Here is a 26,356-nt window from a genome sequence, read left to right as displayed (position 1 = left end):
CCCAGTTACTAGACACAGCATTATATGCTAGATACACACACACACACACACACACACACATATATCTCTAGATCTCTGCCCTCAATGAGCTCACAGTCTAGTTGGGAAAGAGACTTTAAATAACTCAGTGAAACAGTAATACTAAAAAAAGATATAAACAAACTGTCCCAGTGACTCCAAGAACTACTTCTCTTCTGTCTGTAGCTCATTACCTAAGTACTAGAAACAACTTCAGCAGCCACTAGTTCTTTCCCTCTCTTCCCCTCTTCATTTTGTAAACTTCCAAAAATAAATCCAATCCTTCGTGTACCAACAGTCAATGAAAAAAAAATTTTCTTGTCTAAAAAGGGCCAGTCATGTAGTCTATGTCATATCATTTTGGTGGCTCTGGTGTTCCCCTCTTATTCACTCAGCAAAATGAATGAATATTAACTAGGGGTTTAATGTAGAGCATTTTTAGAAGGAAAAAAGAGAGAATGCTGGGCTCTAGAGTTTTGATCCTTCCTTTAGAAAGCAACTACTTCAGGAAAGTAGTTTTCTTTGCAACTGACCACAAACAATAGAGTTGATAGCATATAAATGTTTAATGAAATGTTTCAATCTATAATTTGAAACTCACTGGCTATGAAATCAAATTAGTGGACCAAACACTGATGTTTTTAACAAAATAGAATAGCATAAAAGAGAAGCTATCAAGAGCATGATATAGAAGGTACCTCTTAATTAAGCGAAGTGAACTGAAGTCGCTCAGTCGTGTCTGACTCTTTGCAGCCCCGTGGACTGTAGCCTGCCAGGCTCCTCTGTCCATGGGATTCTCCAGGCAAGAATGTTGGAGTGGGTTACCATTTCCTTCTCCAGGGGATCTTCCCGACCCAGGGATTGAACCCAGGTCTCCCACATTGGAGGCAGACGCTTTAACCTCTGAAGTGCAAATAGTTAGAAAACTATTGACTTTACATTTCCTAATACCACCATCCAATCCTATTTATTCTCTCATGTTTTCATGGGTCCTTTCTGTTTGTTGTAAAGAACTGATTCTTAGTCTTTTACAAATAAAGTTAGATTAAAAGAGAAGGTCGCCTGCAAAGGGTTCAAGACTAAAAAATACCAACTATGGGAAGTAACACTGATTAATAGTTAAAACTGTGGGCTCAGAAATCAGAATGTTTCAAGGCTCAAATCCCTATTACTTTTATGACCTTGATAGCTGCCAAACTGCTGTGCCTCAGTTTCCTCATTTATAAAATGAGCTGCTATGAGGATTAAATAAGATAACAAGAAGCCTTTAGCACAGTACCTGACATTCAGAAATATCTAGTGTTAGCCATATTATCATCATTATTAGGTAATACCTCTCTAAATACTAAAAACTGACTTTAAGAAATTTGGAAACGCACGTGCTTTAATTAAAATATTCTAGTTACATCAGAATTAAAACAGTATTATTAAAAGCCTCAGAAACTTAATATCCAAGAAACAACAGTAATCCAGTTGGATGGAACACAATTCATCAGAGGAACAGCAACCATTGTAGGTGGAAAGATACTAAAAACTACTGTGGAGGAATTTGCATTAATTTGGGCAAAGGTCACATCGTCCAGAGGTCAGCAAACTATGGCCTACAGACCAAACCTGTTCACTGTTTTGGGGTCACGAGGTAAGAATGATTTTTCATATGAACATTCTCAATTGACCCAATGATAGGGGACACTAACTTTGAACCCTACTGAAGGTAAATATTATCCTATAAAAAAGAATTATATTCTTCTCATTATTAGACTAAATACAACAAAATATTATATTCAATTACTGTATTTTGATTTCACCAATAAAACTCTGAAATTTATAAAAAATAAAACTCTCAAATTAAATGTCTATATGTTAGATATACAGGGAAGCAACATGACTATATCAACAAATAAAAGAAGGTAAAAGCTCCTGCCCTTATGCAGCTTCTTTCTAATGAGGAAAGAAAAAAGTTACATGGTAGAAAGCAGAGAATATTCGAGCGAGCAGAGAGCAATTTTAGATGCAGTACTCAGGGGAGGCATGACTGAGAAGGTCATTTTTGGCAGACTTGAAAGGGAGTGCAAGAGTGAGTCATATGGATACTCTGCCTGGAGCACGTGCCTTGAAATGTGTTCCAGGCAGAAGGAAGAACCGCACGAAGACCTGATGTAGAAGCACACACGTAGAAGCCTGTCCCCGGAAGAGCAAAGAAGCCAGTGCACGCTGCGAAAAGTAGACAAGGAGAGTAGTCAGAGAGCGAGCAGGAGCTGCAGGCAACGTAGGGCTTTGGTGGCCGTGGTAAGAAACCTCAGCTTTTTTACTTCTAAGTAAGACAGGACCTTGCGCAAAAGAACCCAGTCACCCTCTTCTTACACGACAAGTTCATGAATTTTCACCTTGCTTCTTTTCCTACTGATGTATTGGATACAAAAAGCTTAGACTATGTCATAAGCATGCTACTGCACTAACCGAAAAGTCAGTTAATGTCTGTAATATCACAAATTGGCAAGAAAAAAAAAATTAAGACCCTATCAGAAAAATGAACAAAAAACTTAGTATTTCCAATAAGAAATGAAATCAGTAATTTGTTTTAAAAGCCTAGCTACACTATCACTAAAAGAGATATTCTAATTAAAGATATCTTAATTAGGTAAAGTGTAAATAGTCAGAAAATTATTTTAAATACTTAAATTAGTTAAATATTGTTTAACTATTAAAACAAAATAAAACAAACTCATTTATCACTGTCCTCTAGGGAAACTAGTAGTAGTAAAAATTCCTTCAGGTCTACAATCCTGTATCCGAAACCTCTGGTTTCAAAACACTTTCAGAAGTGTTTTGAACTTCAGAATAGTTAAATTATAAAGAGGTGCACAGCTACCTTAGATTAAGTAACATTCTTGGTTGGGTCTGTCTGTATTAGCCACACTGTTATTAAAATTTCTTTGGAAAACCTTAAGAATGTTCACTCTAAGGACTTCATTGGTGCCCAGTGATTAGGAACTCGCCTTCCAATGCAAGTTCAATCCCTGGTCAAGGAACTAATATCCCACATGCCACAGGGTGGGCATCTGGGCCCACGCCCCACAACTAGAGAGAAGCCTGCATGCTGCAACTAAAGAGGTTGACACACCACAATGAGAGCTCATGAGCCACAACTAAGACCCGTCACAGTGAAATAAATATTTTTTTAAAAGAGAATGTTCACTCTATGGGGAATAATGTATAACAACCTAACATCAGTACAGGTCAAGTATGACTGCCAAATTAATTACAAAAACTTCTGTAATTCAAAAACCATAAAAATAACCAGATGCAAGGTGGGTCACAATATCAGATCACTTGGGGAAACTTTTCCAAATCAAAAAACCCTTTCCACTGAAGATTCCCCATTTCCCCATTAGATTGTGTAGTAAGTCACTAGGACTGACACAAGTATGGATTGGGCATACTACACAATTTGGAAATTCTTGAAGTTTGTGAAATATTTTATAATTCACAAGAAGTATCTTGAAAACTGAAAAAAAGAAAAAAAGAAGAATACCAACTTATTTTAAAGACTGAAATTTCCCAAATATTAATCTCCTTGGAAAATTCTATTCACTTGAAGAGTGAAAACTGAAAGTGAAAATGTTAGCCACTCAGTTGTGTCTGACTCTTTGCAACCCCATGGACTATGTAGCCCACCAGGACTATGTAGCTCCTTTGTCCATGGAATTCTCCAGGCAAGAATACTAGAGAGGATGGACACTCCCTTCTCCAGGGGATCTTCCCTACCCAGAGATCAAACTTCAGTCTCCACACTGCAGGCAGATTCTTTACCATCTGAGCCACCAGTAGTCTATATTAATGAGCACATATCACATTGAAGGCATTATAAGTACCATGTAATACCAGTAGAGAGGCTTAAATAGGTGGACAAGGGGCTGACTATGGGTTTAGATTTTACTTTACAAGTAGATGGAAAGGAAATAACAAAATTCTGAGCAGAAGTATCAAGTGGTCAGATGTGCATGTCAGATCACTCTGGTAGTAATAAAGAGGATGGATTAAAAGGGCAACACCAATGGCGGAATGCACCTTAAGTAGACTATTATAAAAGTCCAGATAAGATACAATGACCTTTCCAAAAAAATCACCTGTAAAGTTGTGCCCAAGCATCATCCTGCCAAGTGGTGACAGGGCTACAAGACAGCACCATGAGGGCAGAAAGAGAAACTGAACAGTGATGAGAGGCAATCCAGACAGGCGATAAGAAAATGATATCCATTTTAGAGTGCCAGGCAATAGGCAGTGACCCAGGGAAGCGGAGCCCGAGCTGTAGAGAGCAGATAAGCAGGTGGTACCCCAGCCGTCAGAAACACACATTAGGGAAACATGTCTTATTTCATGGTTCTTAAGAAAAGGCTTACAGCACAGTACAGAGCTCCAGTTATAATACTGGAGTTCACGAATTCAAAAACAGGAGACAGAAAATAGGACAGCAGCAGAAAAGACACAGGTTCAGTACTCAAATTAACCTACTTTCAAAACCTAAATCCATTATTTTCTAGCTGTGAAGGTCTAGACAACTCAGCTTTTTGAGCCTCAGCTTCTCTATCTATAAAAAGCAGATAACACTACCTATTGCACAGGGTTGGTAGGAGAACGAAATGTGACCTCATACATTAAAACATCTGGGAGAGTTTAAGGAATATTAGTTTTATCCTTTTCTTCTTATAAAAAGATAAGTTACTGCGTTGTTTCATCTAAGCTACAGAAATAAGAGTCTTTTGCTTGGCCACAAGGTCTGAAAGCTTACCCAAAGGGGCACTGTGCTGTGCTTAGCTGTTCATTCGGGTCCAACTCTGCAGTCCCACGGACTGGAGCCCTCCAGGCTCCTCTGTCCCTGGGGATTCTCCAGGAAAGAACACTGGAGTGAGTTGCCATGTCCTCCTCCAGGGGATCTTCCCAACTCAGCGCCTGAACCCAGGTCTCCTGAAATGCAGATGGATTCTTTACCATCTGAGCCACCAAGGAAGCCCAAGAATACTGGATTGGGTAGTCGATCCCTTCTCCCGGGGATCTTCCAAAGCCAGGAATCAAGCTGTGGTCTCCTGTACTGCAGGCTGATTCATTACCAGCTGAGCTACCAAGGAAGGCCAAGGAGGCATTAGAGGACTTCAGGTAAAGAAAGTAAGGCTGGTCACTGATGCAAAATGCCTCACAGGAGCTCCAGTCCATACTGAGGTGAAAGTAAATGAGTTACACAAGTAAAAGAATCTAAAAAACTAGAGTAGAGTATAAGTTTAAATAATTAGGATCAGCTAGCCTAAGAGTATACCCACACAATAGAACATGTCACTGTATTTAAATAAGGAAGGAAAAACGTGGGAAGCTCTCTGAATACTGAGTCAAAGGCTCTCCAAGGTATGTTTTAAATGAAAGAATTACTATATAAAACATTAATACAGTGGGCTACCATCTACATACAAAGATAGGGGAAAACAATAATTTACATTTTTATTTTATTTCTCTTTGCATAAATACTGGTAAAATATACAAAACCAAAAGTGGTTACCTATAGAGAGCAGGGATGGGAGAGACAGAGATAAGAGTAGTATTGAGACTTCTAATTATATGCTTTTTTATATTATTTTGAAATTTGAATGAAGTAGCCATACTTAACAATTATCTAACAAAAGGGCAATACACATATTTAATTAATAGCAAAAGTAACAATGACCCCTGAGTAACTCCAGAACTCACTGTAAGATGGCAATCATTTGAAATGGGTGTAGGGAGTTGGCTCAGTTGTCTACCAAAGTTCATTCAGGACATTTTTTTGATTGCAGCTGTTGCTATGTAGTTTCTCTTACCTATTTTCAAATAATTACTACAGTTTCTTTCTCTTAATCCCCCCAAAATATTAAGGTACATGTAATCTTAAAAAAAAAAAAAGATATTTTTTCAGGAATTCCACAGCGTCCAGTGGTTAGGATTTGGCGCTTTCACTGCCAGGACCTGGGTTTGATCCCTGACTGGAGAACTAAGATCTTGCAAGACAAGTGGCACAACCAAAAAATAAGATATTTTTCTTGATTCTGTTCCCTATTCCTCTCTGACCTAAGAGATCTTCCTTCTTCCCCTTACGACCAAATTTCTTAGTGTCATCTAGTCTACATTCACTGCTATGTCTAGTTTCCTCTATTTACTTTCATCACATCCTTCTACTGTAACTCTTCTGCTACAATGAATCTCAAACTTTACTATACCTTAGAATAACTGTAGCAGCAGCAGCAGCACAGCATTTAAGCAGGTTTCCTGGTGGTAACCTCCACATTCTTCACCTACCCTTTAAAAACTCTATGCAGTCTGAAAAGAAACCTGCAGAATTGATATTTTTATTCAGTAGCTCACTTGATTCTGGTACAGGTGGTCTGCCTAAACACCTGAAAACCAATTAGCTAAGGTCATAATATGCTGTTGTTTAGTCCCTAAGTCATGTATAATTATTTTGCAACCCCATGGATTGTAGCACAATAAGCTCTTGCGTCCATGGGATTTCCCAGGCAAGAATACTAGAGTAGATTGCCATTTCCTTCTTTCCTCCATTTCCTTCTTTTCAACCCAGGGATTAAACTTGCATCTCCTGCACTGGGAGGTGGGTTCTTTACCACTGAGTCACCAGTCATCAGGATCATAACCACCTTCCCTCAAATTCAAAGCACTTTGGATTTCATCTCTCTCTCTGTAGAATCTGACACCTTACACTAACTTCTTCCATCACCTTCCCCCACACAATTGGACTCTTCTCTCTTTGCTGAGAGCCATTATCCTTTACATGATGCTGGAAGGGCCCTCACAGTGGCCTTTGTCCTAACTTTACACACACTTCATAAGCAGTACAAGTCACATCCACTGCTTCAACTACCATCTATATAACACTAAATTCTGACACTTTGATTTCCCAAGAATTTTCAGGAAGTTGGAGGTTACGAAGTCAGTACAGGAGGAAGAAGATGCTTCAACATCATGCACATCTGAATCCAAAGTATCTGTTATTTACATGGTAATACATCCACAGTCACACATCTTTCTGAATTTCATCATTGTTATGCTAGGGGATAACACCTTGAAAACTAGGGATAACACCTTTCTGACAATTTTTGTTTGGATTAAATAAGGAAAATAAAAAGATTAAATGAGAATTCTCCTTCCCTTCCTAGCTCAGACTTGACAGCATGCCCTGTGGACCCCATGCCACGGGCCTGAGGTAGAGGGCAGGAAACAACTAACCTGGGGCAGAGGGACTGGCACCTACAAGGGGGCTGAGCAAATAAGCAAGTGTACTAAGGATAATGGAGCCAATCTCTCACTGCTGAAGACGAGACTTAAAAATATAGAAAAGGGACAACTGGAAAGAACTCTCAAGTGTTGGACTGGAAATGGATTATCAGTGTGAACTTTTGAATATCAGTTCAGTTGCTCAGCCGTGTCCAACTCTTTGTGACCCCATGGACTGCAGCATGCCAGGCCTCCCTGTCCATCACCAACTCCTGGAGCTTGCTCAAACTCATGTCCATTGAGTCAGTGATGCCATCCAATCATCTCATCATCCTCTGTCGTCCCCTTCTCCAGACTGCAGTCTGTCCAGCATCAGGGTTTTTTCAAATGAGTCAGTTCTTCTTTTAAATATATATACATAGTTAGATGAAGAAAGAGATTCAAATGTGTATACAAATACGTATATGTATATTCAAATGCATATATATATGTATGTATTTCCCAGCTCTGTCTGCTCAAAATTCTCCAAGCCAGCCTTCAACAGTATGTGGACCAAGAACTTCCTGATGTTCAAGTTGGACTTAGAAAAGGCAGAGGAACCAAAGGCAGAGATCAAATTTCCAACATCCGTTGGATCACAGAAAAAGCAAGAGAATGCCAGAAAAACATTTTTGCCTCACTGACTATTCTAAAGCCTTTGTGTGGATCATAACAAACTGTAGAAAATTCTTAAAGAGGTGGGAATAACAGACCACCTTACTTGCCTCCTGAGAAATCTGTATGCAGGTCAGGAAGCAACAGTTAGAACTGGACATGAAACAATGGACTGGTTCCAAATTGGGAAAGGAGTACATCAAGGGTGTATACTGTCACCCTGCTTATTTAACTTATATGCAGAGTACATCATACAAAATGCCGGGCTGGATGAAGCATAAGGTGGAATCAAGACTGCCAGGAGAAATATCAATAACCTCAGATATGCAGCAGAGAAGGCAATGGCACCCCACTCCAGTACTCTTGCCTGGAAAATCCCATGGATGGAGGAACCTGGTGGGCTGCAGTCCATGGGGTCGCCAAGAGTCGGACACGACTGAGCGACTTCACTTTCACTTTTCACTTTCATGCACTGGAGAAGGAAATGGCAATCCACTCCAGTGTTCTTGCCTGGAGAATCCCAGGGACAGGGAAGCCTGGTGGGCTGCCGTCTATGGGGTCACATAGAGTCGGACACGACTGAAGCGACTTAGCAGCAGCAGCAGATATGCAGATGACATCACCCTTATGGCAGAAAGCAAAGAGAAACTAAAGAGCCTCTGGATGAAAGTGAAAGAGGAGAGTGAAAAAGCTGGCTTAAAACTCAACATTCAGAAAACGACAATCATGGCATCCAGTTCCATCACTTCATGGAAAATAGATGGGGAAACAGTGGAAACAATGACAGCCTTTATTTTCTTGGGCTCCAAAATCACTGCAGATGGTGAATGCAGCCATGAAATTAAAAGATGCTTGCTTCTTGCAAGAAAAGCTAAATAAACCTAGATAACATATTAAAAAGCAGAGACATTACTTTGCCAACTCAGGTCCATATAGTCAAGGCTATGGTTTTTCCAGTAGTATGTATAGATGGTGAGAGTTGGACCATAAAGAAAACTGAGCACCGAAGAATTGATGCTTTTGAGCTGTGGTGTTGGAGAAGACCCTTGAGAGTCCCTCGGACTGAAAGGAGATCAAACCAGTCAATCCTAAAGGAAATCAGTCCTGAATATTCACTGAAAGAACCACTGCTAAAGCTGAAGCTCCAATACTTTGGCCACCTGATGAGAAGAACTGATTCACCAGAAAAGACCCTGATGCTGGGACAGACTGAAGTCTGGAGAAGGCGACGACAGAGGATGAGATGGGTGGATGGCATCACCAACTCAAGGGACATAAGTATGAGCAAGCTCCGGGAGTTGATGATGGACAGGGAAGCCTGGCGTGCTGCAGTCCATGGGGTCACAAACAGTCAGACACAACTGAGCAACTGAACTGATAACTGATTTACAATGTAGTTTAAGTTTCAAGTGTACAGTACAGTGATTCAGTTTTATATATGTGTGTGTGTGTGTGTTAAGTCACTCAGTTGTGTCTGACTCTTTGTGACCCCATGAACTGTAGGTTGCTAAGCTCCTCTGTCCATAGAATTCTCCAGGCAAGAATACGGAAGTGGGTAAACATTTCCTTCTCCAGGGGATCTTCCTGACCCAGGGATCAAACCCGGGTCTCCTGCATTGCAGGACAATTCTTTACTCTGTGAGCCACCAGGGAAGTCCCTTTGTTCTTTTTCAGATTCTTTTCGCTTACAGGTTATTACATATTATTGAGTACAGTTCCCTGTGGTATACAGTAGGTCCATATCAGTTACCTACTTTATACATAGTAGTTTATACAAAGGGGTTTTTCTAGTGGCTCAGTCGGTAAAGAACTGACTGCAATGCAGGAGACCCAAGTTCAATCCCTGGGTGGGGAAGATCCCCTGGAGAAGGGAATGGCAACCCACTCCACCAGAGTTTCAGAGAATAGCAAGGAGAGATAGGAGCTTCTTAAATGAATAATGCAAAGTTATAGAGGAAAACAAGAGAATGGGAAAGACTATAGTGATTTCTTCAAGGAAACTGGAGATATCAAATGAACATTTCGTGCAAACACGGACACAATAAATGACAGAAATGGTAATGACCTAACTGAAGTAGAAGAAATTAAGAAGAGGTGGCAAGAATACACAGAAGAACTACACAAAAAGGTGTTAACAACCTGGATAACCACAATGGTGTGGTCACTCATCTAGGGCCAGATATCCTTGAGTGTGAAGTCAAGTAGGCCTTAGGAAACATTACTATGAACAAAGATAATGGAGGTGATGGAATTCCAGCTGAGCCATTTAAAATCCTGAAAGATGATGCTGCTGAAGTGCTGCACTCAATATGTCAACAAATTTGGAAAATACAACAGTGGCCACAGAACTGAAAAAGGTCAGTTTTCATTCCAATCCCAAAGGGCAATGCCAAAGAATGTTCAAACTACTGTACAATTGCACTCATTCCACATGGTAGCAAGGTTGTGCTCAAAATCCTTCAAGCTGGCATCAGCAATACATGAACCGAGAACTTCCAAATATACAAGCTGGGTATACAAGCTGGATTTCGAACAGGCACAGGAACCAGAGATCAAATTGCCAACATTCATTGGATTATGAAGAAAGAAAGGTAATTTGAGAAAAACATCTACTTCTGCTTCATTGACTGCTAAAGCCTTTGACTGTGTGGATTACAACAAACTGTGGAAAATTTTTAAAGAGATGGGAATACAAGACCACCTTACCTGTCTCCTGAGAAATCTGTATGTGGATAAAGAAGCAACAGACACAGAACAACTGACTGGTTCAAAATTGGGAAAGGAGTATGACAAGGCTGTATATTGTCACTCTGCTTATGTAACTTCTATGCAGAGTCTATCACGCGAAACACCAGGCAAGATGAATCACAAGTGGGAATCAAGATTACCAGAAGAAATATTAATAATCTCAGATATGCAGATGATACCACTAAATAGCCTCTTGATGAAGGCAAGAAAGGAGAGATGAAAAAGATGGCATGAAACTCAGCATTAAAAACACTAAGATCAATTCTGGTTTCCTCAGTGTGTATGCCCAGCAGTGGGATTGCTGGGTCATAAGGTAGTTCTATTTGCAATTTTTTAAGGAATCTCCACACTGTTCTCCAAAGTGGCTGTACTAGTTTGCATTCCCACCAACAGTGTAGGAGGGTTCCCTTTTCTCCACACCCTCTCCAGCATTTATTGCTTGCAGATTTTTGGATCGCAGACATTCTGACTGGTGTGAAGTGGTACCTCATTGTGGTTTTGATTTGCATTTCTCTAATAATGAGTGATGTTGAGCATCATTTCATGTGTTTGTTAGCCATCCGTATGTCTTCTTTGGAGAAATGTCTATTTGAGACACAATGTTCATCGCAGCACTGTTTATAATAGCCAGGACATGGAAACAACCTAGATGTCCATCAGCAGATGAATGGATAAGAAAGCTGTGGTACATATACACAATGGAGTATTACTCAGCCGTTAAAAAGAATTCATTTGAATCAGTTCTGTTGAGATGGATGAAACTGGAGCCGATTATACAGAGTGAAGTAAGCCAGAAAGAAAAACACCAATACAGTATACTAACACATATATATGGAATTTAGGAAGATGGCAATGACGACCCTGCATGCAAGACAGGGAAAGAGACACAGATGTGTATAACGGACTTTTGGACTCAGAGGGAGAGGGAGAGGGTGGGATGATTTGGGAGAATGCCATTCTAACATGTATACTATCATGTGAATTGAATCGCCAGTCTATGTCTGACGCAGGATGCAGCATGCTTGGGGCTGGTGCATGGGGATGACCCAGAAAGATGTTATGGGGAGGGAGGTGGGAGGGGGGTTCATGTTTGGGAATGCATGTAAGAATTAAAGATTTTAAAATTTAAAAAAAAATAAATAAATAAAATAAAATGTTAATACTCATAAAGAAAAAAAAATAAACAAATACTAATAGAAAAAAAAAAAAAAGAATACATTTGAATCAGTTCTGATGAGATGGATGAAACTGGAGCCGATTACACAGAGTGAAGTAAGCCAGAAAGAAAAGCACCAATACAGTATACTAACACACATATATGGAATTTAGAAAGATGGCAATGACGACCCTGTATGCAAGACAGCAAAAAAGACACAGATGTGTATAACGGACTTTTGGACTCAGAGGGAGAGGGAGAGGGTGGGATGATTTGGGAGAATGGCATTGTAACATGTATACTATCATGTAAGAATCGAATCGCCAGTCTATGTCCGACGCAGGATACAGCATGCTTGGGGCTGGTGCACGGTGATGACCCAGAGAGACGTTATGGGGAGGGAGGTCGGTGGGGGGTTCATATTTGGGAACGCATGTACACCCGTGGTGGATTCATGTCAATGTATGGCAAAACCAATACAGTATTGTAAATTTAAATAAAGGGGAAAAAAAAAAAACACCCAAAACTAAGATCATGTCATCCAGTCCCACTGCTTCATGGCCTATAGAATGGGAAAAAGCGGAAGCAGTGACAGATTTTATTTTCGTGGCCTCCAAAATCACTGCTGACAGTGACCCTAGCCATGAAATTCAAAGACGCTTGCTCCTTGAAAAGAAACCTATGACAAACCTTGCTATTGTTGTAAGTCATGTCCAACACTCTGTGACCCCATGGACTGCAGAACGCCAGGCCTCCCTGTCCTTCACTAACTCCTGGAGTTTGCTCAAACTCATGCCCATTGAGTCAGTGATGCAATCCAACCATCTCATCCTCTGTCGCCCCTTTCTCCTCCTGCCCTCAATCTTTCCCAGCTCAGGGTGTTTTCCAATGAGTCAGCTCTTCACATCAAATGACCTAGATGCAAAACCTAGACAGTGTATTAAAAAGCAAAGACATCACTTTCCCGACAAAGGTCCATATAGTCAAAGCTATAGTTTTTCCAGTAGCCATGTACGGAGAAGATTGAGCACAGAAGAGTTGATGCTTTAGAACTGTGGTGCTGGAGAAGACTCCTGAGAATCCCTTGGACTGCAAGGAGATCCAACCAGTCCATCCTAAAGGAAATCAACTCTGAATATTCACTGGAAGGACTGATGCTAAAGCTGAGGCTCCAATACTTTTGGCCACCTGATGCGATGAGCTGCTAACTCATTGGAAAAGACCCTGATGCTGGGAAAGATTGAAGACAAGAGAGAAGAGGGAGGCAGAGGATGAGATGGTTAGATAGCATCACCGTCTCAATAGACATGAATTTAAGCAAAATCCAGGAGACAGTGAGAAGAAGGCAATGGGACCCCACTCCAGTACTCTTGCCTGGAAAATCCCATGGACGGAGGAGCCTGGTAGGCTGCAGTCCATGGGGCTGCCAAGAGTCGGACACGACTGAGCAACTTCACTTTCACTTTTCACTTTCATGCCTTGGAGAGGGAAATGGCAACCCACTCCAGTGTTCTTGCCTGGAGAATCCCAGGGATGGGGGAGCCTGGTGGGCTGCCGTCTATGGGGTTGCACAGAGTCGGACACGACTGAAGTGACTTAGCAGCAGCAGCAGCAGCAGGAGACAGTGAAGGACAGAAGAGCTTGGTGTGCTACAGTCCATGAGGTTGCAAAGTAGGACACAACTTAAGACTGAACAGCAAGTGTTACAAGTGTGTAACTTCTAATTTATCCCTGTCCCTGCCTCCTTTCCCCTTTTGATAACACTAACCACACATAGTACTTCCCTGGTGATACTGAATGATATTTGTCTTTCTCTGTCTGGCTTACTTTACTTAGCATGACCATCTCTAGGTCCATCCATATTGCCACCAATGGCATTAATTTCTTTCTTTGCTATGGGCTGAGTAATATCTTATCATATATATGTACCACACCTTCTTTTTCCATTCATCAGTCAATGGACATTTAGGCTGCTTCCATGGCCAGGTAAATAGTGCTTCAATGAACACTGAAGTGCAGATATCTTTTCAAATTACGGTTTTCTCCACAATATATGCCCAGGAGTTGGACTGCTGGATCATATGGTAGTTCTATTTTCAGTCCTTTAAGGAACCTCCATACTGTTCTCCATAGTGGCTACACCAATTTACATTTTCACAATGTTGTAGGGATCCTTTTTGTCCACATTCTCTCCAGCATTTATTATTTGTAGATCTTTTGATGATGGCCATTCTGACTGGTGAAAGGTAATATCTCATTGTATTCAGTTGTTTTGATTCACATTTCCCTAATAATTGGTAATGCTGAGCTTCTTTTCAAGTGCCTGTCAGTCATCTGTGTGTCTTCTTTGAAGAAGAAGGTCTATGTAGGTATTTTGCCCAATTTTTGATTGGGTTTTTTTTTAATACTGAGTTGTAGGCATCTGGAATTTTGAAGCTACTGCTATGTCAATGCTGATCTCCTGATTCGGGAGTTTTGTAAGAGACTGCCTATGTTTGTAGAGACTACTCCATGTCCCAGGTTATTTAGGAATGATAGGCATCACGTCTGCAACTTGCTCTGAGATGGTTCAGGAAAGTCTACTTAGATGAGAAGTGGTACATTCCTCTGAAATGGTTATAAGTAGAGATGAAAATGAGAGACCCAAAATAAGATGATTAGGTAGTTTCACTGAAATTTGAGAATTCAGTAACAGAGAAGGAAAGGGTTGACGACAATGTCAAGGTTCCTTCTCTGGGCACCTGAAAGAGAAGGCTTCACTGCAACCCCTAGAGTGAGCCAAGTACAAGATGTGCAGGCTTATATTCTGTTTACACACAATATATATGTAGTACTGTGTCCAAAACTGGTTGAGGTTCATGTGTAGAGATGAGAGAGCTTATGGGTCATAAGCCCTCAATCTTGCTGTGAAACTAAAAGTGCTATGAAGAGTCAAGTCTTACAAAAAGTATTTTTTTAAGAGGCAAGAATAGTTCAAGGAAAAGGAAGTTGGTTGAAAGGGATTCTGGAGCTCTTTGTGCTATTTTTGCAATTTTTCTGTGTGTTTGAAATTATTTCAAAATAAATTAATTTTAAAAATTCAGGGAGAACTCATGACAAACCTTGGTGCCTAGCGAAACACCTGGTTCACTATAGGTACTCAATAAAAATTATTTGGTCTTCCCTTTCCAGTTGCCCAAAGAGAAGTCTTAGCAGCAGCATCAACTCCTTCCTCTTCCACTACAACCAAATGGACTCTCAGTTCTCAGGAAACTGCCTCATCAGTTTTCAGTTCCAGGCTGACACCCTCATCTTTATTCCCTCATTTCTGGCTCTTATCACCTCTCACCTGGACTACTGCAAGAGCATCCTAACTGGTTTCTCTGCTCCTTCTAACCTCATCTTTGTACCATCCTTATATCTTTGCATCATTATTTAGAAGTCAAGGTTTATCTTTCCTTATTTAAATACCTGTAATTGCTCCCAATGTAAATGTTGATTTCCCAACAGGCAGACAAAAGACTCCTGTAGGGCACTAGCAATACAGAAGCACCAAAAAGATATTTCAGATACACACATAAAATAATCAACTAGTAATCCCTGCGGGGAGGAGGAGGGGAGAGGAGAGAAAAGATGAGGACTTTGACAGGACTTCCTTCATTTTTATATTAAGGTTTGGTACTGGTTTCATTTTTGATTGCATACATGAGAATGTCAGGAGAAGTGTGGGTACCATAAACTTTCCAATACTAACAGTGCTTTTCCCAATGCTTTTCCCAACTTGCACCAAAGAAAATAATTTTTAGCACACCAGGACAAGCCAAGGAGATTATTCTGGGTCAAAAGAAACCACCCTGGTGGGTCCAATGTGCTTTGGTCACATACACTGACAGCTATCTTATTCTCTGGCACGATAGTAAGCCATCAGGGCAGCCCAGTTGGGAAGCTCCATTCTAAAGGTCTTAATATGATTGCACTCATAGCCCAAACAAGGACCCCCACAAGGTTTTATCTCCTACTACAGTCAATAAACATATACAAGCACACGGATTCACGCATAAAATCAGACACCAACACCCATCCAACAGACCACTTCTCTAAAGCATGGATCCTCTCATGCTTGCCTTTTTGTACATGCTGTTCTCTCTACCCAGAGATCAATCCCTATTCATCCTTTAAGACGCTGTTCAAATGCCACTCTCCTTTCCACAGATCTTATTACACTTGTCACTCTGAATTGTAATTGTTGACATACATTACCACCCTAGAATTTGAGCTCAGCGACAAGAATCATGTCTTATTTACTGGTATACCAGTGATCTCTATAACAGACATTCAAATGTCTGTTTAATTACACACAAATAAATGTTCACTATATCATTTCCCAATAAGCCAAAATTTTCAAAATACATTAACTAAAACAACAAAGCATAATTTTATAATAAAATTTATATTTTTCCCAAAACAAGAACACCCATTGTTCTACAAGAGATTTGGCAGAGAGAGATATTCAAACCATTATCCTAGTCCTAGAGTTTTAAGTTTTAGTCTGAGGAAACAAACCTATAAACAAGCTGTAAGCACAAAAATCTTCACTGCAGATTGTAACAGTGGAAACTTTAGAACAACCAAAATATTTAACAAAAGGTAAAAGACTAAACCACCTGATTGATAAATCACCTGAATGTCTAAGCAATTGTTTATATTCATGAAGATGGGAATGGGAAAACGGGAAATAATATGTTACCATTTACTGATCATCTCTTCTATTTAAAGATTAATGCTGGATGCTTTATATATATTATTCTAATCCTTCCAACAATTCAAAGGCAAGTACCATTATCCTAAATTCACAGACACGAAAGTAAGCACAGAGGCTACATAGTTCTTCCAAGGTTTATGAGACCAGATTCCTACCTATATCTCCCTCACTCCAAAGTCTGTCTCCTTTTCCCTATATTGTTCTTCCTCTACAATGCAACATTTCCAATATATTAAACTCCAAAACTGTTATCTCTACAACTGTATAAAAAACTACAATAAGACAATGGCCTGGAAGGAAACAAAAATATCTTTTAGAGTAGTGATATGGGTGAACATTGTTATAGTATTTATAATTTTTTATTAGCAACTTTTTAAAAGCAGAATTGCTGAGAAATGGTCTAAACTCATAAAGCAATACAGAACAAACACCCCCTATTTTTCATTTTTTAACATGTTTATTAAGGACACACAGTAAGTAACATATAAAAACTTAATAAGGAAGAACTCTAGGGGCCTCCTTGGTGGCTCAGTGGTAAAGAATCTGCCTGCCAATGCAGGAAACTCGTGTTTGATCCCTGATCCGGGAAGATCCCACATACCACAGAGCAACTAAGCCCATGTACCACAACTATTGAGCCTGTGCTCTAAAGCCTGGGAGCCACACTACTGAGCCCACGTGCCACAGCTCCTGAAGCCTCTGCACCCCAGAGTCAAGCTCCACAACAAGAAACCACAGTAAGAAGCCCGAGCAACGCAACTAGAGAAAAGGCCCCAAAGCAACCAAAGACCCAGTACAGCAAAAAGATAAATAAAACTATTTTCTTTTTAAGGAGAAGGAAGAACTCAAGAAACTATATCTAAATAATCATATAGTAACACCAGGGTACTCATTACTAGGATTCAAAAGCTGATCATGACTGGATTAAGCAGCATTCTTCCAAAAAACAGTGAATTCTGTGGAAGACTTGTGGACTGGAGATGTGCATGCATGCTAATAAGTCACTTCAGTAGTGTCCAACTCTGTGCGACCCTATGGACTGCAGCTTGCCAGGCTCCTCTGTCCATGCGAATTCTCCAAGCAAGAATACTGGAGTGGGCTGCCATGCCCACCTCGAGAGGATCTTCCCAACCCAGGGATCAAACCTGCATCTCTACCAGGCAGGTTCTTTACCACTAATGCCCCCTGGGAAGCCCCATGGACTGGAGACAGGAATGTTTAAACTGAAGAAACGAGGGCAGGGGGACGAAAAAAGAATGCTTTCTTTTTAAGCAAAAATGAGAAACAGGGTTAGTGAGATGAAGTTGGCAGGAAACCTATAAGGTCAAGCAAATTCATTCCAAAGTTTGGAATTAACCTGACAAGCAACAAGAACTGTAATATATTCTCAAATTATAAGTGGCATTGGGCTTCTCTTGTAGCTCAGTTGGTAAAGAATCTGCCTGTAATGCAGGAAACCTGGGTTCGATCCCTGGGTTGAGAAGAGCCCCTAGAGAGGGAAATGGCAACCCACTCCAGTATTCTTGTCTGAAGAATCCCATGGACAGAGAAGCCTGGCAGGCTACAGTCCATGGGGTCCCAAGAGTCCTTGAGTTGGACACAACTTAGCAACTAAACCACCACCAAGTGGCATGCTGAAAATAAGATATTTAAAGATTCAAAATTTGTTTCAAAGTAAAGTACTGTCTTTGGTTACACAGTGTTTTCGCCAAACAACTGAGAATAAAATAATCTATTATCCTTTATGTACTTTAAACATAACTCTTTTCCCAAAGAGAAACTGACTAAACAAACAAAAGTTTTTATATAAGGAGTGAATATATGGGGAAAGAGTGAGTATATGGGGAAGGGGTTCATTCAGATATAATGCTTGCAAATATGAAATGCTACAGTACATTTTAATAAGAATCAAAGAACTTTAGAGCAAGAAGGGATACTAGAGACAATCTTTTAGTGATAACATCTTCATTTTCACAAGGGATTAAATTGAGGCTCATGAACTAAGTAACTTAACTAACATCATATATAAGCTAGTGGCAGATTCAATATCAAAACTCAGATTTTTGGGTATTCCCTGCTGGTCCAATGGCTAGGAGCTTCCCTGATAGCTCAGATGGTTAAGAATCTGCCTGCAATGCATGAGACCCTGGTTCAATTCCTGGGTCAGGAAGATCCCCTGGAGAAGGGACAGCCTACCCACTCCAGTATTCTTGGGCTTCCCTTGTGACTCAGCCAGTAAAGAATCCGTCTGCAATGCAGCAGACCTGGGTTCAATCCCTGGGTTGGGAAGATCCCCTGGAGAAAGGAATGGGCTACCCACTCCAATGGGTATTCTCTATTCTGGCCTAGAAAATTCCAGGGAATGTATAGTCCACAGCTCAGTTCAGTCGCAGAGTCGTGTCCGACTCTTTGCGACCCCATGAATCGCAGCACTCCAGGCCTCCCTGTTCATCACCATCTCCCGGAGTTCACTCAGACTCACGTCCATCGAGTCCGTGATGCCATCCAGCCATCTCATCCTCGGTCATCCCCTTCTCCTCCTGCCCCCAATCGCTCCCAGCATCAGAGTTTTTTCCAATGAGTCAACTCTTCTCATGAGGTGGCCAAAGTACTGGAGTTTCAGCTTTAGCATCATTCCTTCCAAAGAAATCCCAGGGTTGATCTCCTTCAGAATGGACTGGTTGGATCTCCTTGCAGTCCAAGGGACTCTCAAGAGTCTTCTCCAACACCACAGTTCAAAAGCATCAATTCTTCAGCGCTCAGCCTTCTTCACAGTCCAACTCTCACATCCATACATGACCACAGGAAAAACCATAGCCTCGACTAGACGGACCTTAGTCGGCAAAGTAATGTCTCTGCTTTTAAATATGCTATCTAGGTTGGTCATAGCTTTTCTTCCAAGGAGTAAGCGTCTTTTAATTTCATGGCTGCAGGCACCATCTGCAGTGATTCTGGAGCCCCAAAAAATAAAAGTCTGACACTGTTTCTACTGTTTCCCCATCTATTTCCCATGAAGTGATGGGACCGGATGCCATGATCTTCGTTTTCTGAATGTTGAGCTTTAGGCCAACTTTTTCGCTCTCCTCTTTCACTTTCATCAAGAGGCTTTTAGCTCCTCTTCACTTTCTGCCATAAGGGTGGTGTCATCTGCATATCTGAGGTGATTGATATTTCTCCTGGCAATCTTGATTCCAGCTTGTGTTTCTTCCAGTCCAGCATTTCTCATGATGTACTCTGCATAGAAGTTAAATAAGCAGGATGACAATATACAGCCTTGACGTACTCCTTTTCCTATTTGACACCAGTCTGTTGTTCTATGTCCAGTTCTAACTGTTGCTTCCTGACCTGCATACAGGTTTCTCAAGAGGCAGGTTAGGTGGTCTGGTATTCCCATCTCTTTCAGAATTTTCCACAGTTTATTGTGATCCACACAGTCAAAGGCTTTGGCACAGTCAATAAAGCAGAAATAGATGTGTTTCTGGAACTCTCCTGCTTTTTCCATGATCCAGCAGATGTTGGCAATTTGATCTCTGGTTCCTCTGCCTTTTCTAAAACCAGCTTGGACATCAGGGAGTTCAAGGTTCACGTATTGCTGAAGCCTGACTTGGAGAATTTTGAGCATTACTTTACTAGCATGTGAGATGAGTGCAATTGTGCAGTAGTTTGAGCATTCTTTGGCATTGCCTTTCTTTAGAATTGGAATGAAAACTGACCTTTTCCAGTCTTGTGGCCACTGCTGAGTTTTCCAAATTTGCTGGCATATTGAGTGCAGCACTTTCACAGCATCATCTTTCAGGATTTGAAACAGCTCAATTGGAATTCCATCACCTCCACTAGCTTTGTTCGTAGTGATGCTTTTTAAGGCCCACTTGACTTCACATTCCAAGATATCTGGTTCTAGATTAGTGATCACATCATCACAGAGGTGGCAAGAATACACAGAAAAACTGTATAGTCCACGGGTCCCAATAAGTCAGACACGACTGAGCGACTTTCACTTTCACTTTCACTTTCCAGTGGTTAGGACTCTGGGCTTTCACTGCAGAAGGCAAGGGTTCAATCCCTGGTAAGGGAACTAATACCCCGCAAGATGAATAGTGAGGCTTGGCCAAAAAAAAAAAAAAAAAGGAAAAAACTCCCAAATCAAAACCAAACAAAACCTCAGGTTTTCTAGGTAGCAAGATCTAAAGTTGTCCTGCCCAATACTATAGTTACTAGCGAAATCTGATTATTTGTATTTAAGCTGATTAAAATTAAATACAATTTAAAATTTAGGTCCTTGGGCACAACAATCACATTTTTAAGTGTTTGATATGTGCCACACACGGTTAATGGCTACCACATCTGACAGTGCAGAATAAGAATTCTGCCATCACTGCAAAAAGTTTAACTGGACAACATGATCTAAAGAATAAGCTTCAGAATCAGACAAATCTAGTCAAATTCTAGTTACTAGCAGTATGATCCTTGACAAGTTATTCATGCTCCGATTTGGAAGAGGGGAGGAGAAGTAGAGGATTAATAATTTCTACCTCCCAAAGTATACTTGATGCTTATGTGGGATAACATGAGAAGCCCCTTTACATTGTCTGGCATGTAACAGACAATAAACACGTCCATTCTGGATCCTTTTTCCTTTATATTCCTCTATAAAAACCTCCTTGTTAAGATATACAATAACTCACAATAATGCAATAACTCACCCAAATGAATATCTTTCCCACAAGATAATCCACAGTGCCTAATTTTCATTCTATTCCCCTCAATTCCTTCAAATACTTGCACCTCTCTTCCAGTGTTTCTGCTTAGGAATAATGAAGAATGAATGTGGGGGAAATCACCTCTAATGAAATGGAGGAGAATGTAATAAATTTCCCCTCTAGTTTCCCATTCCATTTTAAATATGACTGTACTGACTGATCACGCAAAGAAAAAGAAATAAATTATATTCCTCCTAGGTACCATACTTCCACATTAAGAGAAAACTCTACAATCCTTCTTCACTATACTCCTTCTCACCATCTGTGCTAATCGAATATTAAATGAAGAAATAAAACTTTCCTCCTACAGTACTTTTCTGGCAAACAAAAGATTTCCAGAATACTAAGCCAATCTTCAAGGCTTCACAGCTTAACGTAGTAAACTAATTTGACAAATCTAGACTACTGAATATAAAAAACTTCATAACATGCATGTTATTACCCAGAAAAACAACAAAATTCAACTCAGCTTGGAACCAGTGAATTTCTGCCAATACTAAATTTTATTTAGAAGCAACAAATCATACTACCCACATTAAGTCACACAGACTTGCCATTTCTAGTAACTTTACATTTCTAATAACTAACAATTAAAGGACAGCTTTAAAACATGTCTTTAAACATCCACAAACAAGGTTTCTACATATTTTTAAAGCTTCCTTGTTGTTTAAAACTGACTATATTAATCCAGGGATGGCGGGGGGGGGGGGGGTAATCCTCTCAGTAACAGTAAGAATGTCTCCTTGAAATTATCTGTCATTCTTATTTTGTTCCTTAAAGATAATTTACTTAAAAACATGACCACTGACACACCCACCCTTAAAGAGCTCAGAATAAATCATAAGTAAATACGAAATAGATAACATTGCACACTATACTATCACACAATTTAAATTATGTTTAGTAGACAAAATTAAAATATTAGTATCTCAAATACACAAATCAGAGTTTAATAAGTCTACGGAAGTCACATAAGTTAAAAAAAAAAATGGCACTGTAGAAAGTTTTCATTACTATCCCACATGAAGTACTTTATATTAATACATTAAAGTTAGGCTTCTATGCCTGAACTGATGAAATCTAATCGTGAGAGTCTATAATGTTTTAAGTCCTTCTGTAATAATGAAGTGTACACTGGTCACAGTAGAATAGTTCAAATGAATTTTCCTGAGGCTGCATTCTAACTACATCTGACCCAGAAAGTATTTTTAGCAAGTGTGTTCAATCAATGCTGGTTTATGCCTAGTCTAAATTAGAAATCGGGTGTCACAAATTTAAAGTAACAAAGTTACTAGGGATATTTTAAAAGATATTCAATTAGAAAATCAGGGGAAAACCACAAAGTTTAAACAATTCAATACCCACAGCCTATAATCTAAGCAGGTTCTAGGAAAACAGGCAATAAGAAAGCCATACCTTCATCCATAACTACTTTTGAGGAACCTATGATTTTCTAATTTTAACCTACTCAATAAAACTGCAAAACAGTGATGGCTCCCTGTTTTCAAAATCTCTTGCCAAATGTTTAAAATAGGCTAGCTAAGTCACAAACACTTCCATATACAAAAATAAGATCATAAGTCTCTTCTTAAAAATCACTCAAGATCATGATATTGTGGGACCATGCACATGTTTCAAAGAAGAGGTGACAAAGATATGGGTGCCATTAAAGAGAGAGAGAGAGAGAGACATAAAAATAGCTTCTGTGGTAATTAGAGCATAAATTTATTCTGACAAAAAATGGTGGGATCCACAAAATGATTGTGTTCTACTATGAGTTAGTAAAGAAGCTCTGTAGAGAAAAACTTTTGCTTACAAAAAGCCTTTAAATATATATATATATAGGTTGAATTTCTCAAATTCAAGATTTAACTGATGTACTATCTAGCTCTATTCCATTAAGCACATTTTGGGCTCTGAACAATCGTTTATTTTAAGGTCATCTCCTTCCCCCTTAAAAAACATTTCCCCCCCCTCTGGCAACAAAGATTAAGGTTCAAAAATCAGGATAAAAAAATACCCCGGCCTAACAGTCCCACAGTCTTCTTTTTACTCAAACCATACTTTACAAGTCGGATACTTGGGGCGTTTTGATTTTTTTTCTCCATAAACATGGTTTAAATTGTAATGTTGCAACTGGGCCCAAGATTTGGTTACATAAACCGAATATTACTCCAATTTCTGATTTTAACAGCAGTTGGTATATTGCAGATACACAGACTGTCCTAGAAAAAGCGCCTGAAAAACCCTACCCATACACATTGTCCTCCGCTGTGGTTCACTGTACAATGCCTCCCAGGCATAAAGTCTCCCATTCTAAGTTTCCCAGAACCATCCGTGCGTATATATGTGCCACTGTAAACTATTCCATGTTAAGGAAACCCAGGGAAGCGCATCCGTACGTCTATTTTGCTACACCTCAACTTTTTCTTTTGGCTCAACTACAGGTTTCTAAACACAAGCATGCAAAGGCAGAATCATAAAAGGCTTAAAACTTCAAGGGTAGGACAGTATGCCCAAGTAGCAAGAAGGAAGCTTTCAAAGGAGCCAATTTAAAAAAAAAAAAAAAAAGGAATCCTATCACCAATGGAAAACTCTGAAGATTCTAAAACCTCACCTAGAGTTTAGGGGCCGTGGAACATTCCATCTCCGCGCCTATTCCATCCCTTCTCCCCTGACTCCCCCAGAACAGAGATTCCAACTAAAACACCAGGAGGCTGAGAGCAGGGGTCCCACGAAGAAAGGGAGTAAGGCAAAAAGCATCCTTCCCCCCTGACTTGAAATCAGCCTCACGCCTTCGGCCGGCCCCACCTGGCGGGCCGCAGGTAGCAGCCTCGCGTGCCACGCCGGGCCGAGAGGCGGCTGGGACCCGGAGCCTCTTACCTTCGTGTCCCAGCCGCGTCCTCCGGGCTGGAGAAGAAAAGCCTGGAGGCCCGGCCGCGCCGCCCCCGGGGCTCCGTCAGCGTCCGCCCAGCAGCCGGCGCCGCAGCGGCCGCGCCACGGCCCCGAGCCGCCGGCACCACCTCATACTGCGGGGCTGCCGCGCGCTCCCGCACCTCCCTGCGGGGATGAGCTAATCCAGCCCCGCAGCGGTGTCGCGGGGGTGGGGGCCCCGGAGCGGGGCCCAGAATCCAGCCCCGGGGACCCCGGAGTCCTGAGGGAACAATGTGGGGCCGCGAGGAGGAGGAGCGGAACGGCGCGGCGAGAGCGAACGGGCGGCAATCCTAAGCAGCGTTTGTGTGTGAGAGTGCAATGGGCGCTCAGTCCCTCCCGCCGCCACCTCCTCCTCCTCTTCCTCCTCCTCCTCCTACTCCGTCTCCTCCTCCTCCCTCAAGCACACCCCGTCTCCCAGGCCACAGCATAGCAACCGAACATGGCGGCTGCGCAGACGCCGCCAGTCAGCCGCCCGGAGCTGCGGCCGCGGCCACGGGAGGCGATCTCGCGAGAGGTGAGGCCAAGCCCCCTCCCCGCCGGCGCGGACTGGAAGCGGCCCCACCAGCCCGAGCGCGGGGGACGCGCAGGTGCGAGGGAGGAGGGACCTGAGCGGGTGGGAGGGGCTACGAGGGGCGGGGCGCTGTGGCTCCGCGGCGATTGGTTATTGAAACTGGGACCCTCCCCCGCTGGACCTAGAGACTCCAGGGACCCCCACAGAGAGGGGAAAAAAAAAACCTCAGTTTAAAGTGGAAAACCTGACCTTTTGGCCCCAGGTTGTCCGAACTTCAGTGCTGAAAAAGGATACAGGTTTTAGGGTGCAGATTTGAATGATTTCCTCTCCTAAATATAGACCCTGAAACAAAGAACAAACAACGTTCATTTACAGCGTTTGAGTGCCTGTGTGTGCCAGGAACGATGTGCTGTTAAATATGAGATTAATTCATGCTAACCAAGTGTATGAATCAGTTACCACCAGGTCAGGGTTTTTAGCCAGGTGATTCTAAAATCTTTTTGATGATACAAACTTCGTGGCGGTGAGACAAATGCTTGTGGGCTGGATGATAGTGGAAATGACGGCGGGAGGAATTTTTGCGTTCATTTTTGTCAGAGTCCCCTTCTGTCATCAGACTCCTTCTTGCTCTTCCTCGCTCTTAGCTTCAGCACCCCACCAGGGCTGTCCTTCATGAAACATTCTTTCAAAAATCATTTTCCCTCCAACCCGACAAAAGGCCTATTTACTAATCAGGGATGATTTTTGCAAGCTAAAACCTTGCAGATCTGTACAGATCTGTGAAATTTGCAGTTTCTAGGGACTCTCACCTGGCTCAGTTTTTCTGTTTTAAAAAGACAACCCATCAGTCCATGTTGTTCTGACTTTCCTTCCCACAGCTTGGTTCCAGCCAGGTTCCTTCCTCCTTCCCAGACAGGTTCTCTGGCTTCTGTGTCTCTGTTCTCTGTGCCTTTATTCATACTGTTCCTTCCACTGAAATGCTTTTTCCTTCACCTCCATCCTGTCTACACTCAGTCATCCTCCAACAATGGATCTTACTTCTACCAAAAGAAAGAATTTCTTCCTCTTTGACATGATACTTTTAGGTTTATACCTCCTTTTTCTTACAGTGTTCTTTTTATTATAGGATATTTATCCCTGTGCAGGTTTTATCCCCACTATCCATGGGGAGCTACTGGAGTCAAGGATCTTGTCTTGGTCATCTTTGTATCCCTTCTGATGCCGGGTGACAGTGACATTGTCCAGTGTCAAAAAAGTTTGTTGAGAGAACGAAATACTTAAATCTTTAATTGGTGCGATTTGGAGAAGGTACTTGAGACCAGCTCCAGCTGGTCTTGAGACCAGTACCAGCTCCAAATCTGGTAAATTGCTGTGACTCTGAGTGACACTCACCTGATCTGAATTTGTCTTTGTTGATGTCCTGTAGAGCTTTATAACTAGTCCTCCAACTAACCTTCATATCTCCAGAACTTCTCCCTCAGCCCATTCTGCCTACCCTCATCCATAAAGCACAGTGACCTTCTATACAAATAGAAATCTTGATTGTAATATAAGTATAACTGGAGTCTCAAGATTGG

At 41.2% G+C, this 26,356-nt stretch overlaps 1 protein-coding gene across 10 annotated transcripts in view; it reads right to left on the bottom strand.

The window, feature by feature from the left end:
* PTPN4 (protein tyrosine phosphatase non-receptor type 4) overlaps positions 1-24,571 on the bottom strand; it is a 201,095-nt gene extending 176,524 nt beyond the window's left edge. For 9 of the 10 annotated variants that reach the window (XM_027965040.3, XM_042243967.2, XM_015093457.4 and 6 more), the window contains exon 1: positions 24,218-24,571. The gene's annotated coding sequence lies outside the window, so the exon portion shown is untranslated. Of the gene's footprint in view, positions 1-716 lie in introns of all 10 variants that reach the window. The other variant, XM_042243965.2, reaches the window with a different exon arrangement.
* Between the last annotated feature and the right edge of the window lie 1,785 nt (positions 24,572-26,356).

Source organism: Ovis aries, chromosome 2 (assembly GCF_016772045.2).
Source record: "Ovis aries strain OAR_USU_Benz2616 breed Rambouillet chromosome 2, ARS-UI_Ramb_v3.0, whole genome shotgun sequence".
NCBI lineage: Eukaryota > Metazoa > Chordata > Mammalia > Artiodactyla > Bovidae > Ovis > Ovis aries.
This window is presented reverse-complemented; position numbering and strand designations above follow the sequence as displayed.